The following is a 16272-nucleotide window of genomic DNA, read 5'->3' on the forward strand; positions in this document are numbered from 1 at the left end:
GAAAACAAACATGTTAACGCTTATTCAATTGCATCCCCCCAATTTATTGTTGCAGCAAAAAAAAAAAAAAATCATAGCTATTACTGAAGGAAAAAGAAGAAAACAACTGCAATTTACGGTAGAAAAATTGAAGGAGAACCTCTACAAGCATATTCAAAACAGAAAGGGTGTCAGAAAAATTAAATTATTAAAAGTTAGAAATTCAAAATCCAAAACCTAGAAATTAGTTGTGATGCATAAACTGTTAACAGTCTCCTGCTAAAATGTGAAATCTTGGCGATCAAGATTACCTAATAATTATCCTTCTTGATGCATTACGTTCATCCAGCTTCACCTTCAGGCCTTTAATGTAGAAAATTATGTCATATTTGCTCATGTTTAATGTTTAATGATTACATTATAAGAAATCCATGACATTTCATAAGAGCTAACACCCCAAACAATAAAGAATCATTAAGAGAAGCACAGAGATAATGGAAAGCTATTTAGAAGCAGAGATTCTTTGTAAGCAGTTTTGACCTGTAGTTTTTGTAAAGGTTATTCTGTTTTTGCTAACTGCATTTCCAATCCCCAATTTTGATGTATGAATATCAGTTAATAATGAAAGCATTGGTCAGCTTTATCTTTTTTTCCCCTTGCAATCTCCAGTGCTCAGACATTAATTTGGGTTTATAAATAACTTTTATAAATGACAAAAGGTATTTACGAACCAAATTGCAAATTATCTTTCCAGGAAATGGTGGGTTATTTTTTTGCCAATGTGAGCTTTGTTTTTCCAGGCAATACTGAAAGCTACAAGAAATATTGTTCTCTGAGTGGCATCTTTGGCAGATGAGTTTCACTCAGTTTGAAATTAAAACTGAGATATGTGGATTGTACTGTAGGAAAAAATATCCTTCTGGGTTCAGCTCCAAGTGGGGAAAAAGACACTGGAAACATGGAGACTGCTTGGAAAGATGGTTTAATGGTGGACAGGATCACATGGTTTGAGTTCCTGAACAGAAAAGGGGCGAGACGCAGTGAGTCTTCGGGTTTTATGCCCTCTCTGGCTTTGAACTTCCTGGGGCCCAGAAAGAGTATCCTGATTGGTTGTTAGACTCCCAGGGGGTGTGGGTCTTAGCTAGCCTTCCCAGGTGCCATGTGGTGAGTTTCTGTTGCTAGATTGGTCCTATTATGTTGCAGATGATGGTCCATTGACAAAGATTGAGTTTCTGCCTCTGGCCCATTGACAAAGGGTGGGGGCAGGAAGATGGGAGCTGCTTCGTCTTTAAAACATGCTTCTCCATTTCTCATCCAGGGAAACATAATATTCTGCCTTTTTAATATTTCTCAAAATATTTCATTCCTCTAGGAAAGGGATGGGTGCTAACTTCTTACAGTACTATTGAAGAAAAGGGCGCAGAAAGGCTCAAACCACCTTGGTGGCATCAAGTATTTTTGTGTAGCAATCATTAGTTCATCAATCATATGTCTTTCTAGATAGCCTGACTAAATAGTGATGGGAATTCTTAGGAAATCAACTCCTCCAAACCTCTTTCTTTGACCTTTCAACCAAATACCAGGCAAAAGGTTAGGGATTCCATTTAGAGATGGATTTAACACCAAGGTTGAATTAGCAAGACACATTAAACATCATCAAATAAAGGGAATCTCTTCTCATTCTCAAATAAAGGGAATCTTTTCAGGATTTGAAGACTTCCCTTTTCACCAGAGATTTCCTTATTAACAAACAAAAGTTTCTGCAACTTCCCTAGGCCATCACCCTGATTTGTAATACAAAGACCACAAGCTCAGCAGGGTGCCTAATAACAAAGATGCCCCCTTTTGGCTGGCCAGCTAATTGCACTCAAATTCCTAGAGGGAGGGCTCTATTTGCACGCTTTCAAGGAACAATAGACGGATTTTCTTATTAAAGAAACTACCCCAGGAAATTGACCTCAGGTATGGCCACCTCCGTTTGCTGATCTGATACTCTGCTTGTATTCTGCTCTCAGAAATAAACCTCTCCTCTGTTTCAAGCAACTGCCTATGTTCTGCATTTTTTTTCTTGTCCCAGCTTAGAACAAAACCATGATTTTCTTCTAACACTTCATTCTTCTTTCAGCCTGCTTAGCTTCTCGGTTCTTAGTTATGCTACTCTTGGGATTTTTTTTTCAGTTTGGAGCAATCATCTGTATAAAACAACATTACTCCTGCATTTGTAAATTATAATGTTCTGAGAGAGCAGCTAGGCCAGCCCCTCCAACCAAGCATTTTCCAGATTGGTTGCATTACAAAATGGCATGGGATGATAAGAAGGAGGGGAACTTGACAGAATTAAAAATCAAGCTTTTGGAAAATATTTTTTTAAAATAAAATTCTCCCTTTTTATGACGCTATAATAATAATCAAAGGAATATATATTTTCTTATTTCTTATTTTTTTCTCTCTTTGTGCTTTTTCTTTACTTTTATATGTTTCCTACTTTGTATTTGTCTTTTAACTTTGATTTGTAAACTTTAATAATATTACATATAAAAAAGAGATAGAATCCTGTTGTTTGGAAATATTGCATTTTAAGGTTGAATTAGTTTTGTCTGCACTAATGGCTAACAGTAAACTTGTCTTCTCATATCATACAGGATACAACAAAATAAATTAATCAGGTTTCCCAACAGAGTGTACCTGAGATGTTGGGTATCTTCTATCTCCTTTTTCTGACTCAGAGATGATGAAATAATCAAATGCCTTGAGAAGCTATTAAAGCTGAAAGGACTAAGCAAATGTGAACTGGAGATGTTAGATTAACTCACCTATGTCCAGGAGAAGAGAATTTACATCTTGCAAGGAACATACAATTATTTTCTATAAGGAACCATCTTTTAAGAGGCCAATAAAGAAGAGATACTAATTTAGCATCTATTATATAATAATTACAGATGTGTGTATGTGTGAATTATCCAATTATTTGGAATTATTACTTATCTCAAAAATTAGAATTGAAGCTAATCAGTAAATAAGAAATATTAAGCTACTAGTTGGACGCCCATGCTTCGCTATGAAACTATGTGCTCAGGCTTGATAAACTGACACTTGCAGCTGAAACTTAATGTAGAATGTGTAACTCTGTAGCATCAAAGTGTGTTAATATAATGCAACTGGCAGTTGGAACAGAGGAGGAGGGGGAGTAGAATGTCCCAGCCCACAGCATCCATCGATATTCATCTGGCTATCATCCTGTCAGTTTGTGAGAGAGTTGAGGGGCGTGGCTTAGCTCAACTGTTCTGTAGTAAAGTTGCTTGCTGCTGTGAAAGTAAAACTGAAAGTGAAACTCCTCTGCTTGTATTTTGCATTTGGATCAGATCAGTGGTGAAATCTAAAATTTGTTGCTACTGGTTCTGTGGGCGTGGCTTGGTGTGTGTGTGGGGGTAATGTGACTGGGTGGGCGTGGCCATTTTTTTTTAACTTTTAAAACCATTTTTTCTACAACCTCTTCGGCGAAGAGGTTGTAAAAAAATGCTTTCAAAAGGCTCTGATGATTCTAGCTGAGTTGCCTGATCGGTAGAGGATTTTTTAAAAAACCCTCTGATAATCAGGCAACTCAGCTTGGATTGTCAGAGCCATTTAAAAAAAGAAAAGCCTCTGATGATCGCACGGCTCAGCTGGGCATTGGGGGGGGCAGGGATTTTTGCTACCGGTTCTCCGAACCACCCGCCTCCATCGCTACCGGATCGGGCAATCTGGTCCGAACTGGGAGCATTTCACCCCTGGAACAGATTTCTTTTGAGGTGGGAAGAGGGAGTACAACTCCTTAGCATCAGAGAGTGTTAATAATAATATAGGAAATACTAATGCTCTGATGGTCATTTTGAAAAATCCTTTCTTAGTGAGCACCTAGAAGCCAAGAGGAACATACGTGGCAAATTTCAAGTTTGTAGGCTTTACGGTTCTGGAGATTTCATGATTAATACATGAGTGGTTTTTGCTTTTATATATAGAGATAACTGTTACTCTTACTAAAAATGTATTTGGATTAAACTTGCTTCATAAATGCTAAAGATGTTTCACTAAAACAGAAATTCATTTTTTAAAAATTTGATTTATATGCCGCCCTTCTCCAGAGACTCAAGGCGGCTTACAATGCGTTAAACAATAGCCTTCATACTTTTGTATATTTATACAAAGTCAGCTTTTCAATTTAAATGCCATTTTAAAGTTGAGATATGAAATAATACACTTACCTTATGTTTAATTGGTTTCACTAAAGAACTGTATTCATTTCAAACAGCTTTTAGGAATTATTTCCCTTTATGATGCAATATAAATATTTAGATATATTGCAAATACCTCTAAAGTAAGTCAATTATTTAAGAAATTAATATTTAATATTGCTGTCAGTTCTTAACCATTAAAACAATCTGTGTGGGAAACACAGCTATTTTCCTCTCAGTTGGAAAAAGTTAATTCAGGCAACTGTAAATAAATACAGTACCTGTAAATAAGAGCTTTACAAAGAAGTGTTTTACAAAGCTTCATCACAATCTGCTGGACAATTCATCAGTAATTCTAGGAGAAGGGCTTGCAGAGACAGGCGGAGTTAAAAGAGGTATCAGTTTAGAATTGTTATATAGTCACAAATGAACTAAATCCAACTCTTCCCCACCCCCCAATATTGCGGCTGGCCCTTATCTAACTCTTACTAAGTGCTGACCATTAGTGGAGAAGATTCCTGTGCATAAGCTTTTAGAAATAAATCAGTTAATTTAAACCTTCATGTGTGGACCTAGTTTTTTGCACCTAGTCATTTAACATTTGAGGTTCTCCAACTGAAATGAGATTTCCACTTGGTTGTTCTTCACCAGTGGTTACAGATTTCAGTGCTGAGCAAATAATAAATATGAGTTGGCTAGTTTATCATATAGGTTCGTCAGTTGTTATGAAACAATTGATGAACCTATATGATAAACAATCCAACTCATATTTATGAAAACACTAGACTCTTCTTGTTTTATAATGTTTATCAACCCTACATAGTAATCAGTATGCTAGGCTTTATTGATTTATCACATTGATATGGCCACCCACTCATAGTAGAAACTCTGAGCAGTATAGAACAATAAATCAATCTATTAAAATTGAATAGAATACACAAACACACATTTTAAAATATATTTTTTTAAAAAATGAAAAAACAGTATAAAAATTAAAATCTACAAACCACATGGAAAGAGACTAAAAGATCATGTATAATGGATGTCATGCCCCAACATATAATCTTTATACACTGTTGTTGCTCTCTAGCCCCATTTAGTGGCCTGAGGGATAAATATCAATTATATTGTTTGAAGCTGACCCTTCACCCATCAGCCCACACTCTCAAAACAAGTGCATGCTGGGAAGCCAGACTCCATTTTCTTTTAGCATTTGGAGGAGGCAGAAGCACAAAGAAGAATCCAGCCTAATCTGTGGCACATGTTTATCCAAGAACGAACCCACATTCCACACACAGAGCATGGTTGGTGAGATTAAGGTTACTTGTATTTATTAATTGTCATATTCAGCAGTAACTCAATATTGTATTTGGTTCTCATTCTATGTATTCCTATTTTCCCCAGATTTACCATATCCTCTTATTTCAATAAAGCATCCAGTTCTACGCACACGGTCTGTTTTATTGGAGGATAGGTGGGTTTAGCTGCATGTCGAGCGGCACGCAAACTAACATATAGTAAGGACAGAACAATGGAACTATCTAAGAATGTCAATGGTTCCCTAAGATCCCCAAACCTTGTGACATAACTAGATTTTAGGAAATTTCTGGAGTAATAACAGATATGGAGGTAATCGGTGCTGGTGGTGTGGGAATGTTCCTTAGGATAGGCACCATGACAAAATGCCCACTTATTGGGACCCATCAAAAATAGATCCCTGGTGGATGGTACCCACAACATGTTTTCTCTGCTAAATATAATGGGATGGATCAACACTGCATGTTTCTCTTAATGTAGTCTTACAATAAGATAGATTTAGCTCATCTAATTGTGTGTACTGTCTGGTTTACCCAGGAGGTTTGACATCAATCTTGCAAGTCTGAAACTACAAAACTTTCCACCACCACTTTTAGCTGCGTGATCCATTGGGGTGGGGTCTTTCTTTTCTCTGAACATTAAGCCATGGGGACTCTGCCTCTCTTATCTGATCATTTCCAGGCTGCATCTCTTTCCCTTTTCCCTCAAGGTCATTCTCATGTTCCATTACACCAGACCATTCCATCTAGCACCAAATGAGGCATTGTTCTAGTACCAATAGGCCTCCAAACTCAAAGCCACTCAGTCTTGCCAGGGTTCAACTGAAGCCTATTGTTCCCTGTTCAGACCCTCACAGACTCCAGGCACCAGAATAACACATAGACAGCATTGCTTAATTCACCAGGGGCAAAGTTGTATAATTGGGTATCATCAGTGGTGATGAAATCCCACCACATAGTGATGGATGAGCTCACTAAGTGGCCTCATGTAGATAAATAGATGAGGAGAGAGCATTGAACCTTGTGGCACACCACATAGTAGTGGCTGAGGGTGGGATTTTTTTCCTCTCCAATCACCACTGATTGTAATGCACCCTGAAGAAAGGAGGCAAACCAGCAAAACTCTGGGCCACCAGTCTTCTGTGTTGATCCTGAAGGATACCATCATGGTCATCTGGCTATGATCTGTACCATACCCAAATCTGAATCCTGCTAAAAATAGGATTTGGGCAGCATAATAATTTAATAATAATAATAATAAATTAATAATAATAATTTAATAAATTATTATTATTGCCATCACACAACCAAGAGAGACATACTAGTGATGTCTAAATCAGGAAACCATTTAGTAGTTCATGCAAGGTCTCTGCCTATCTTCTATCTTCACCAGGAGCCATTGTGGCACAATGGTTAGAGTGCAGTATTGCAGGCTACTTCTGCTGACTGCCAGCAATTTGATTCTCACCAGGCTCAAGATTGACCCATTCTTCCATCCTTCTGAGGTTGGTAAAATGAGGAGCCAGGTTGTTGGGAGCAATAGGCTGACTCTGTAAGCCGTTTAGAAAGAGCTGTAAAGCATTGTGAAGTGATATATAATCTAAGTTCTATTGTTATTGCTAGTCTACTGAAATGAGCCTCTACGTCTCCGGTTTCTATGTTCCTCTCCCTTTCTTTCTTTTAGTATGGGGGATGGGCAACTTACAGGCTTAGAGGCATATGTGATCCTTCAGCTAATTTCAAAAGATCTCTCTAGAATAGAAGTTGAGGACCCTGCTAGAAGATTCCTATTACTTTTAGGTAGCCATTGTTTAGGAAAATAGAGATCTATCTTCAATTTCCACCCTCTGAGAAATGGAAGTGGTGGAATCAATAATCATTATAAGTAGCTTGTAGGATGAAGATAGCAATTGCAAAAAAGGAGAAAATGCTTCACCAAAAGTAGGACAGGACTCATACACACAAACACGTACATATATTCATAGATAAAAGATAAAAAGTAATAATTCTGTTTTAAATAAAACACATCACGCTATAAAGAGGAATTGAAATATGAAACCAGTTTGCCCTATATTTGTCAACGAGTTTCTTCAACAATGTATGTTATTTTATCCTTAGCTAGAGCCTGGGTTAGAGCAATATTTTAAAAAGTAGCAAAAAAGTAATAAATAAATAAATAAATGAGTAGCATGTAATTCATAAAGATTTCATGGACTTGTCCAGATAGTGTTAAGAAAACTATCTGAAAGTGCTTTGTTACTATTTGCTGCTAGAAGGGTTTTTAACTTCCTAGTCCAACCTTCAGCCTTGGTATTTTCAGATAGTCTCCCATCCAAATAATTAACAGATCTGACCCTGCTTAACTTAGCATGATCAGTCAAGGTTGGCTAAATCCTGCTATCTGTTGGACATTCAAAAACAACACACAGTTCTCTTCAAGTACACATCAGAAACAATCCTCTATAGTCTATATAATGCAGGACTTAAACCTATGTAGGTTCAAGACAAAAGAAAGTTCATCCTTAAAGAAAAGTTTTCCAAATGGAGAAAACAAAATATCACCATTCTATGTACGTTTCTACTTTGAGAACAATAGCATTTTTATACAGAATTGTATCACATCAAACCCTACCTGTTTTGATGGAGGACTTTTCAAACTTCCAATTGTAAGTTTGCCACAACAATGAAGTTCAAGCATTATTGATAGCTGTGTATTTTCTTGTACATTCTTCCAAATGACAAATCCAACTTCCAATCCAATTTTATCCATAATTTTAGTTTAATCCTTTTCTGGTTGGTTGGTGGGTTGTTTTCCAGGTCAAAAGAAGCTGGAAGTTCATACAGACGATTGGGGGTGGGGAGGGGGAGCCATATTTCCTCCACTTTAGTTAAATGGAGAAAGTGATTTTCAATTATAAAATGATGGGAGGGAAAGGAATTCTGTAGTGTGTCTTGCCCTGCTTGCCAGATATTCACACACACACACACACACACACACACACACACACACACACGTCACAAAACACCTGTAGATAGAGGAATAGAGCCAGAAGGAGTGACTTTTCACTCAGCAGGGAGGTAATTGTGGAGAAGATACTGCTGACATTATAACTGTTTTTCTGGTTAGCATATTTGGAAAATATTTAGCAAAAGAGACAGAGTTTCAAACCATCACTCTTGGTATTGTATTGTAAAACATTTTGAAAAAAAGTCCAGCCTTTGCTGTGAGATTTTATATTTTATATTTATTGTATTTTGTGTGAAAAACATTTGCTTTCAAAGCTGACCACTTATTTCAAAAACACTATTTGAATACAACTATCCGCCCCAATAATGGCTATTTATGCTTGGCATCAAAATTACCTGAGGCAGATCAGCATTACTTTGGTTGGCTTTCTCGTTTTCCAGAAGATGTGTATGTGTTAAAACATATTGGCAATATTTATTTATTTTGCCATCTGTCCCACTATCTCCACAGTTTAGACTAGAGAGAAGGCCAAAAATCACCTGAGCGTCATAAAATTAGTCCATGACTGTCAATGTAACACATTGAGAACACAGCTGCTGTCCTGCTGCCTGATTTAATGAGGTTCCTAAAGTATGTGGACAAGTATTCCTGCTCTTGGTTACCATGGAAACAGAAGAGGGAGCTTTGAGCAGGTGTCAGAAGCATTGCAATCAATATGAATCTGCTCATAGCCCATCATCTAGGGGGAAGTGTTGTCCAAACTACTGTGAAGACATACTTAATCCAGTTCTCTTTGTTGCCTTCGGGTTCCAGCGTTTACAAACGCTACCCACTAAATCCAAACGCTACTTCTCACACAAGATTAGGTGTAATCAATGTCCTAGCAGATATAAAAGGGCTCCGAGGTTATTGTGCCAAATAATATTACATGAATGGTTGTTGTTTAAATGAAGCAACCTGATTTCATTTATAGTGAAATGAAAACCTTGTTTAAAGGACCTGTGATGTCAAAGCTGCCTTCCAAGCTTTGCCGAAGAAACATTTGACTCACCTTATATCTGATACAACATATAACACATTCAAACAAATCTAATTTCTCATTTCATCACATTGGTGCCATGTACCGGTAGATATATAGTTGGTAGATAAATTATAGGAGATGGGATTCTGGCATTCCTCATCCCATCTCCTATAATAATGCATGAATGAACTTTCGGTTTGCATTCTTCCACCTACTTATGTTGTGTTGTGGATAATGTGAGGGGATCAGAACATTTCCTTTTACTTTTCACTAGCCAGGATTATGTCAAAATCAGGAAAACAATCAGCCAGGATCATGTATTGATTGTTTAAAGTAATCAGAGTTCATGAAATTTTAGCTATAACTAGCCATTATCATTAATTTAAAAGCAACAACTGTATCTCTTTGTGGGTCTACACAGGTCAGAAGCAGGGAGAAACAGAAGGCCTAAATCACAATAGAATATGCCTTTTTGTCTTCCTGCAGATATTCTTACAGCATGGATTGGTAGCATAGCTTTAGTCTAGATCTAATTTTGCTATCAAAATATGAAATTTAATTTATATGTATTGTATGTAGAAGTCATGGTAACTTATAATGGGCAGTGAGAATAATCTTGAGGAACAAGAGGAAGAATCAGAAGCAAATAACAATCCAATAAAAGAAATCTGAATCCAGGGCAGAATTGTAATTTGAGAAAATATTTCAATCTTGAGCCCCCCTAGTTCTCTAGAAGATGAAGGGAAGGGGTAAGAGAAGCATGTTCAGATGTGTAAGTCTGTAACTGTAACCTTGCAATAAAAGTATTAGCATTCATAATTCTGGTTTCCTAGTGTGGCATACCTTGAAGAACTAACATAACTGAGCTGATAAATTATAAGGTTATCGGTATCGTATTTCACCCCATACGGATGGAATCAACTGGGATAAGAAAAAAAGACATTGACAGAGCACTCTAATGAAATCATTCATTGCAAATTGCAGTTACTTCAGTAGATTTTTTTTTCCAACAAAAGATTTTGCTAACAGGGTTGGCCATTGCCAATAGACTTAACAAGCCAACCAAAACATTCCTATGTTAAAATGATGAATCCTCAGTCTACTGTCTGAGAAACTAATTTGGTGCCTGAAGCAGCTATTTTAAAAGGAGCCACTCGGTAAGAACCATAATAAAATAAATAGTGCTACAGTAGTTTCAACCTTTGGGGGGAGGGGAAACAGAAAATTACACTGCCAAAATATAATGGTTTTTGTTATTGAATTTTAGTAGCATAAACAGGAAATGGGGATGGGACTGTAGACACCCAGTTTTAATAGTAATCCTAAATTTTCTGCATGAAGTTCACTCTATCTGGAAAAAACCTGAAATGGAATGTTAACTAGGATAATAATACTAACTAAAAGCGTGACAACACAACCATTTATCTTTCCAAGAAAAAAGCTGGCTGCTGATAATAGCAACTTCAATTACTGTTTAATTACTTTTCATCCCAGGACAAATGGCTATTCTCCCATTCACTTTCATCAAAACTGAACTGCATTTTCAGGTGTTTCCTTTAAAATCACAGTATAAAGCAAAGAAGGAGTCATACTTTTTTACATTATCTTAGACTGACTTCAGATCAAATAAATATATAATATACCACCCAAAATCAAATCTACGGGGAAGAAAAAGTAAAATAATACAGAATACATGGGAAATGTTATGTTTCCATGTTGGTCTCCCTTTTGCTGAAAATTAATCAAAGCAAATAAGTAATATTTAAGACAGGAACAAAATACATCATGCCCTACATAAACATAGAGGAAGAGATCACCTTTTGTCTGAGCTTTTATTAATAAATTCTTACAGCAACTTAGCACTCAATGTTCAACTTTTTTTTCACAAATAACAGTAATCTAATATTTTTCTGGATGTGCTAATTTCCTGTATCCAGAGAGCTGTTAACATGAGTATTCAATAGCCCTACATTATGAACCACTACAATCTCACAATGGATCTCTGTTGCCTAATTCTTCAGTATTCATGATTTACTTTTAGGATTTACTTTCTAAAAATTATTGTGAATACTATTTTATAAGATGCATTCAAAATAATGAAGAAGTTGGACAATAGATAGACATGCTAGTCTCACTCTGGAGTTCTGTATATTCTCTCACAGGCTTTGAGTATAAAGTTTTTTTTTTTTTTTAATGGTCTAGCTCTTATTTTATAGAGAAATGCCAAAGATAATTTACAACAGAATTCTAGGCAGATTTTTCATAGAAATCTTCTGCCCTTTTTTGTGTTCTCCTTCATCACATACACTTTCTGGAGAGAAGTTGGTATGATAATGAAAACTTAAATTAATTAGATTTATAGATCACCTGACTCCCAACTACTTTACAGTCTAAATAGAAAGCTAGAACAATAAAATGCAAAAACAAAGGCATTTAGAAACAGAAAACAAAGAACCATACAAATAGAATATTTTATTAAGATATCAGAACAGCCACTGTGTAAATTCATCCCAAACATTATATTTAAAATCAGCATAGAATATTTTATTTTGGGAATATATAGAGGTATTATATGACTATGCCTGGGGTGAGACTGGGAACCATGAATAATTAATTATACAATACATGCAAGGTTTTTTTAAAAAATATTATTATTATTAACTTGCCATAAGACTATTGGTTTCATTGGAGGTCAATCTCCCTAGTGTAGAATTTCAGACAATGATGGGCAGATTCCCAAGATTTATCAAGACTCCTGATTGCTCATTCATGTGAGTACAGATGACACCCACAGGGACACTATAAACATATTAGATCTGAGAAGGAGGCTCTCAAGAGAAAGGTGAAACATTTCAAGGTCCTGGTCAGGTTCCTGTCAGTTCTTGCTATAAAAGCTAAATGAAATTATTACACCAAATTGGAGGATGGGAGAGAGAAAGAAAGGGGGGGTAGGGAGGAAGGGAGGGAATGAGAATTGTTCCAGTGAATAAATGTTTGTTTCTGAGTAAAGATTACTGGCAGGACATTGAATATCATAAAGCCTCAGAATACAGATAATAAGACTTGGAAGGAATTTCGGAGATCTTCTAGTCCAATCCCCTACTCAAGAAGAAGGTCCTATACCATTCCAGACAAAGTTTCGTCCAACCTGTTCTTAAAAACCTCAGTGATGGAGCATCCACAACTTCACCAAGGGATTCCTAAAGCAAATCTGTGGCAGCAAGGAGACACAACTTAAAGTAGATAAAAATTTCTATACAAAAAGAAGAAGACTTGGTTGTTACCTGGTATATTTGAATTTTTATGAAATCTTTATCAATATATGAGTCGGAGTCTGAGCAATATATGAGGGGCATATTGATAATGGATTCTGTTAACTAAGAATCTGCAGAGTTTGGAAAACAAATAAGATTCACTCAAAATGTCATTCCCATCTAGGAATGGATGGAAACATATCTAATAGGTATAAGCAAATTAATGAAAATGTAAATAATTCAAGGCTCTTTTTTTTTTTTTAAAGAGCACATTAGAAGTGGTGTGTATTATAGGTTCAAAATATGCGGGTCTGTCAAATGAAACAAACAAAATGTTAAAAAGTTATTTATGTATTTATCAAGCACATCTAAATTATATTAAAGTAACCAAAATATCTTTACAATCCCCAAGGCGTGTCACAGCTTTTGAGCAGCCCTGATGTTTGGAAATTGAAAGTTGAAAAATTTGATACGTCCTAGTACTGCAAGTTAAGAAAATGAACAGGAAAATTACAACTTTGATGCTGCAAGATGACCCAAGCCAAGTCTTTTTCATCATTTTCTAAATCAATGATTTAAGGAGTTAAGGGACTACCTTCAGCCTGCTCCAGTTCTGTGATTCTGATGAATGCTCTCCGTTTTACAGGAAGATGGGCTCACAGCATGCATTCACATTCTTCTGTCTACTTACAGCAGCATTAACAATGGATAAGAGCAGTCATAAAAACTGGATCTAGGACTTTGAGGAAATGTATTGGCTTGCCTAAAATTTTGTTTAATGTATCATTTCTGAAATGATCATTGCCAGAAATGGTTACATTTTTTTTCCTAGTGCAGAAACATCCACAAGGAATGGCAATCAGTCTTTTATTCTGCCAGAACACTCAGAACTGGATTAAGAATGTTTGGGACAAATGATTGAAAAGAAATATAGGTCTGAAAAAAAAACCTATCCCATTCTTAGCATCCTCTTTTTATCACATCTTGTATGGATTCATTTTCACAAAGCAAATGTAACCGTCAAAGAAATCCGGTGAGCTGGCAAACAGATTAGTTAACATTTTCCCTACTTTTAAACAAATGTTATAGAGTAGGATTCTCAGAAAGACAAAGCTTTCATCCTAGCCCTAAGGAGTTGTGTACTTAGCAAAGTAAGTGTCACTTTGTGTCATGTCATTCAGGAATGTTGTAATATAGTGGAAACATGAAGGACAATCTCAGGTTCTAAATCCTTTACCCAGTCCTGAGAGCGATTTGTTTTACATCTTCTACCATAATTGCATTTGTCATTGAAATAGATTTCTGTTTAACATCTACAGTACTCCCTCATCTTTCTGCCTTTGGAATGTCATCAGGATGTTTAATGTCTAAAGAAATATTTTTCAAGTACAAAGTCTTGCATTTGTATTCATACTTGGAAAAAAATGCTTTGAGAATTCAAGTGGAAGTTTCAAAGGTTGTAAATGGCATACAATTTTATACTGTAAAAGAAAAGATGATATGGGCTGCATTCAATTGTAATTAATTTCTTTAACAAGCCATAATGGTGTGATTTACGCCTCATGTTAAGACAAAAGCACAACACATTATATAAGTCAGCCAAAGAAACAAAAGGAATAGACTCAAAGCCACTATCTATTTCTGTTCTTCTCTCCTCCTTCAGATTTATAATACATCCTGGTCTTCCATCTTTTAAGAATGTTCAAGACTGCTCATAACGAATAAAATAATGTATAGAAACCAATGCTAGAAATAAAATTAAGTTACCTAAATCATAAAAATAGCATGAAAGTGATTACAAAAATTCAAAAAGCTGAATTTAAGAGCACTAAAGAGGTTCTGACATCCTTCCCATCAATAGACCATAAAGACTAAAAGTATTAGGTTCCTCTTATTCCTCCTGGCACTCTGGTAGGTGATTTTATCAAGACAGCCATGACAGATTTCGGAAGCTAAGCAGGTTTGAGTGAGCCTTGGTGGTGCAGTGGTTAGAGTGTAGTACTGCAGGCTACTTCTGCTGCCTGCAATTTGGCAGTTCGAATCTCAGCAGGCTCAAGGTTGACTCAATCTTCCATCCTTCCTAGGTGGGTAAAATGAGGATATATTGGGGGCAATATATGCTGACTCTGTAAACTACTTAGAGAGGGCTATAACCATTATTATAACCATTATTATATATTGGTTGGTAATGACTCTCTAGAAGCTTACAGTCTACCTCACATGTCATTAACAATATAATTTAGTAATCATGTGGTATGTTTGTTTTCAAAAAATAAATGGTAGGTGATAGCATTGAGGTTGATTATTATCAAAACACAATTGGGAAGCAGAAGTACGGTCCTTCCCACTCAGTCACAAATGCATCTGAAATGAGAAATTATTTTTCCTAATGCTGAATGCCATGTAAGGTGGGCATTCATGAGATTGTGCCTTGAAAGGAAGACTTAAGCCTTAATCCTCCAGTCCTTTCCCTTCTTCCTATATAGGGAAAGATAGCAGGTTGCTTATTAAAGATATCAGATATTCCTGAATTTTCTTTATGAAGCCAAGAATTTGATCCAAGATCTTCTGTACTGCAAAACACCCGTATAAAACATTTCTCTTTTCTGAAAGTCTAGGTACCTTGTTTTGCCAAACAGATGCAAGTAGTAAACAGTTAAAGACACTAAGCCTGTCAGATGGAAAGCTGATAGCCCAGGTTCAAGACCCTAGCACTGCACGACAGGGTGGGCTCCCATTACTTGCTCCAGCTCTTGCCAACCTCGCAGTTCGAAAACATGCAAATGTGAGTAGATAAATAAGTACTGTTTGAGCAGGAAAGATTACTACATTCTGTGCATCTCGGCATATAGTCATGCCAGTCATATGACCATGGAAATAACTTTGGACAATGCTGGCTCCCTCAGCTAGGAAATGGAGACGAGCATTGCCCCTAAATTTGGACACAATAGGACAGGGGAAACTTTGATCTTTAAAGGAAGGCATGAATTCTAGTCATGATGCAGCTGGTAGAAGGGTTTTTTATGCTGCCCCTCACCTGTCCTTCCTGGCAGCTATCCCTCTCCCTACTGCCTGATTTCCAGATGTGTATTTGCAGTATTACAGAAATGTGTCTGAGCTGAAGATTCCATAGGAAGGCAATGCAAGAAGGAAGAAATGCAAACCCTTGAAAGTTGCCAACTGCAGATTCTCTCAACTCCCTCATTCAGAATGGTCATCTCATGCACAACTGATAATATATTCATTGTGATTGAAACAAGTCAACAAAGAAAATGAATTAGAATAATGGAGAAAATCGGCCAATGTTTTTCAAAACAGCATAATTCAGAACTGATTATTTTTTGTAAGTGAATAAAGACTCCCAAAGGTATCTTCCCTTTCCATCCCTACACAAGTGGATGCCACAATAGGAACGTGGCACAACACTCATCTTCCAAGGGGATACTTAATATAAACTGAAGAGTTACCATTGGGAAACAATTGCTATAAGTGGATCGTAAAAAAAAGAAAGATTAAAGAATCT

At 36.4% G+C, this 16272-nt stretch overlaps 1 long non-coding RNA gene across 1 annotated transcript in view; it reads right to left on the reverse strand.

The window, feature by feature from the left end:
- LOC117676715 (uncharacterized) overlaps positions 1 to 8935 on the reverse strand; it is a 189457-nt gene extending 180522 nt beyond the window's left edge. Inside the window, exon 1 of the long non-coding RNA XR_009620377.2 lies at positions 8870 to 8935. This is a non-coding gene — a long non-coding RNA (uncharacterized LOC117676715). The remainder of the gene's footprint in view (positions 1 to 8869) is intronic.
- Between the last annotated feature and the right edge of the window lie 7337 nt (positions 8936 to 16272).

This window comes from Pantherophis guttatus, chromosome 6 (genome assembly GCF_059756535.1).
Source record: "Pantherophis guttatus breed Tessera chromosome 6, ASM5975653v1, whole genome shotgun sequence".
Lineage (NCBI taxonomy): Eukaryota > Metazoa > Chordata > Lepidosauria > Squamata > Colubridae > Pantherophis > Pantherophis guttatus.